The sequence below is a fragment of the Ips typographus genome, linkage group LG1 (genome assembly GCF_016097725.1).
Source record: "Ips typographus isolate SLU linkage group LG1, UJ_Ityp_2.0, whole genome shotgun sequence".
In the NCBI taxonomy this organism is placed as follows: domain Eukaryota; kingdom Metazoa; phylum Arthropoda; class Insecta; order Coleoptera; family Curculionidae; genus Ips; species Ips typographus.
This window is the reverse complement of record NC_138422.1, coordinates 18,387,407-18,391,510: the sequence shown is the minus strand read 5'-3', so window position 1 is coordinate 18,391,510 and position 4,104 is coordinate 18,387,407. Positions and strand designations below refer to the sequence as shown.

Genomic DNA, 4,104 nt, shown 5'->3' with positions numbered 1-4,104 from the left:
AGGCTCCTAATGTCTCTGTGTGTGATTTTTATAAAAAATGGGTCATACGGATAATAATTGTTGGCTAAATAACGGAAAGCCTAAAAAACCTTTTTGTTAAAGAAATTTGTCAACAACACCGATAGCAACCGTTTTATGTGAAGAAAAGGCTCTATCATTCACGTATTTTATTGACACCGGTGCGAAAGTGTAAATTATAAAACATTTCGTAATTATCGCATTAAATGGTGTTATAAAGCCGAGTCGAGAAACTCTTTCCTTTGTAGGAGTTGGAAACCAGATTGTTTATCTTATCGGTGTTTGTGAACTGATATTTGTGCTGACTGCAATAACGTTGGAGATCGACTTTGTTGTGGTTCCCGATAAAGTTATTCCTGGTGAGTTGGATATTATTATTGGTTGGGACATTATTAATCAGCCATTTGTGCAAATATTGAAAACTAGTACGGGGCTGGAGACAATATTAGCCATATAATATTCAGAGAATACTCGTTGGAGAGTGTGTTCCTGAAATTATGATTAATCAGCTTAATTTAAATACTGATTTAAACGTATGTTTAGAAAAACTGTTGGTAAAATTTAAAACTAAAACTCCGGATCATATTTTAACCGGAAAAATGACTATCAGGTTGAAAGACAGTACTCGGGTGGTTTATCGTCCTCGTCGGTTTAGCATACCAAGCGTGTTCAAGTTGCCAATATAATAGATGACTTGTTAAAGAACAATATAATTCTTGAAAGTGTCTCGGAATATGCCAGTCCTATAGTGTTGGTTATGAAGAAAAATAGATTTTTTGAAAAATATATAAATTTTTGAAAATGTGCGTAGATTATCGTGATCTAAACAAAAAAGTGTTTAAGGAAAGATATCCTTTGCCTCTTATACAGGATCAACTAAATGCTTTATGCCATGCCAGATATTATACTACCCTAGATATGAGATCCGGCTTCTCATATCTAGGGTGGGAACGGAATGCCCTTCGGCTATCTAACTTTTCTTAAGATTGTAATCATTATTTTAATAAGGTGACAATGATAATTTTAAGAAAGAACTATTATTGGAATTGTGATTATGTGTTTATTCAGCTGATACAATATCTGTCTAGATAAATTTAGAAAATACAGGGTGTTCTGAAACTATTGAGCCAAAATTGCAGGGGGAGGAGATTTCGCCAAAACAAGCGTTTTTTGCTCAAGATAAAAATAAAATGTAATGTAATGTGTGTGTGTTTCGGTAGTCAGTTTTGAAAATACACTTTACAACTATCAAGGGGCCCAGTGAAATATTCTGATGGAACTAGAGTTTGTGGAACAGAAAAGGCTGCCTTTTCTAATAGAAAACACTGCCACAAGGAAACAGCCCATATAGGTATTTACTTACTCCCAAGAAGAGTTTTTAGAAGGACACTACAAAAACCAAGTTTATTCAAGACAGTGGTTCTCGAAGAAACATGGATATAGAGTAAAGGTGTATTTAGCAGAAGCTGACAAGGGGATTTACCTAATACTATAAAAAGGAATCTGGTAGAGGTATTAATAAGCTGCTAATACTAAATAGTTTATGTTTCAGGTACCTTTATTTGCCTAATCTGGAGTTTGCTTATCATGTTTTGAAAGGGTCGAAATTTAAAAGGTCCCATTATCAATTGCTCTAAAAGACTGAACAAAAGGTGTTTGAAGCTATGGTTATAATGGTGTTGTCAAAATCCATATGCAGAGTGTTGAAAAAACAAATTTCTAATAAGTTTCAGGTAATATTAGAAAGATACAACTTACTTAATACATAAATTTGATCAAATGCCATTATTTTGCAGAATTAGCCCTTATAAAATTTTCCGTATCTTCTCTGACTATAAGGCTAGAAACAGATGGTGCTACTGTTAAATACTTTTCCATCAGATAGTAGGTTAAATTACTATTTTAATTGTATTATTTACACATTATGAAATATACAAATAAAATCTTTAAAAAGTACACTCAAGTTTCTTTTTTATCTAAGAAGTCTAGTTTTCTTCATAAACAATCATAAAATTAGATAATTTCTTTAACTGAAGGTACCTACCTGCTCTTACAATAAATTGAACTGAAATTGAAAAAACATGTTAAATAAATCACACAACAAAATCAAATTGATATGAATTTAATGCTGGGTAAATTTACAAAAGGAAATTAATAAGAAATCTATATCACAAAACCAAGAAGCAAGTTCTTAAAACACCAACAATTCTGTTATAAGTTAAAACACTGCTTTAGGATTTAATAGTCCCCAGGATACACACATTGCCTTTCCTTTCTTGCAAATTTTATGGAATAATTCCTGAAACGTTGGTATTGGGCTGTTAATGACTCGTTTGAATGCACCTATCTGTGATGTTCTTTCCAGATAATTTAAACTGAATGTGGTTGTTGTTCCCGAGCCAAGTTTGATTGGAACTTTCCGCCTTTGTTTACCACCAAATGTTGCAAGTTTTCCAGTTTGGTGAAGAAAAATCTTAAATTCTACAAAGGTCTCGCAATAACAACACTAATTAATAAACTTAAACAACCCTAAATTAAGTTTTTATTTCTTCTGTTTGTAGTTTTTGGTGTTTTTCAACTTTTTAAAATTCCTAACCTCAAAATGTTTAGCCGACTGTCAGTTGGGACTATGCTCTATGTTGCCACATCTTCCACGAGCAGATGTGAACCTGGTGTATTGTTTGTTGCAGTAATAAACGGACCGATGAATTATACAGATTTCGAAAAAAAAGCATTTATTGCATGAAAACATGTGAGATTCTTAGAATGTTTTTTTTCAAAACAATATAGTTTTCTCATTTTCATTTATAATTGCTTAATGAAAGATACATATTGTGAGGTTTAAAAGAGGAATTTGTCAATACGGCAACGTCCAAACAGGTGATTAAAATGATGGATAACCTAGCTTGTAATAAACGACGTGCGTCAATTTCAATATGGCGGAGCACTTGATGACGTAACCGCCACGGGAAAAAAAATAACCATACATTCTAGTGGATGGTCGGCATTTTGAGCATCTTTCAAAGAAATTAAGTTTTTTAATTAATTCCTGTTTTTATGACGTTAAATAAAACAATTTTATTTTCTAATACTTGTAGTAGGGAAATAAGGCGCATTTTCCTATGGGCTTAAGCATAAAACGTTTGTTTTGGCAAGATCAACTAACCCTCCAGTTTTGGCAAAATAGTTTCAAAACTTATTTTTAAATTAAGTTTCCTATTATTATCTTTGAAATATAGTAATTTGCTAGTTTCTAATATCGGCAGATAGGAATAATTGTTTAGGAGCTATATTAATTGCAGATCTAGGCGAATTAATAATACTTGACATTTTTTAATTTAATCTTTCCCAATGTTCCGCGCCAGTTGTGCGGCACTTTTTCAATTACGAGCTTTAATAAATTAAATTTAATATTTATGGAAACTTATAGATTTTCCTAAAAGCTGAATGTTATTATTCTTAGTCTATAAGAATCACAAAAATTATTATTTCCAATTGATTCTTGAGAACGTTTTATGTTATATCTAATATAATGCTTTACGACTTTACAAATGTCTGCCGCCAATGATAAAAAAACGTGAAGAAGAATCCGTTAATTGCGTTTAATTATCACCCAATCCGGATACACCGATACCGTATATAACCAGATATCTCAAGCCGGAAAGTAATTAAAAAACTTCAGGCGAGAAACGCCGGAAGATAAAAAGTTTGTAATTGAAACAAAAAGGCGGGAACTGAAACGTAATAGGAACAAAAATAATTTTCTCGAATGAAGAATTTAATTAATTTTATGAATTCTGAATTATATATGGATGGTGTAGCGGTTTTGCGGGGGCCATTATTCAAATTGGACAATGTGTTTGGAGATCTTTGTCTGCCGCGAAAAACGCTTTAAATGATAGAGTGTTACGTCTCTCAGTTTCCATTAGAAAAACGCGGACATCGCTCATTCGTTTCAACTTAATACCTACATTAGTTTTAGCTTGGTCTTTGTAACATATCACGTTTCAGGCATATAAACTAAGCCCTAAAAATTAAAGCTTTTTTAAGAGAATAACAAATGAACCAACTGAACATAATGTGTGC

The 4,104-nt window shown here is 32.3% G+C and overlaps 1 long non-coding RNA gene across 1 annotated transcript; it reads left to right on the top strand.

Moving 5' to 3' along the window:
• Nucleotides 1–354: 354 nt before the first annotated feature.
• Nucleotides 355–1,973, top strand: LOC145739069 (uncharacterized). Its single transcript, XR_014180897.1, has 2 exons — nt 355–1,751; nt 1,815–1,973. It is a non-coding gene; the product is annotated as an uncharacterized LOC145739069 (long non-coding RNA).
• Nucleotides 1,974–4,104: the final 2,131 nt, after the last annotated feature.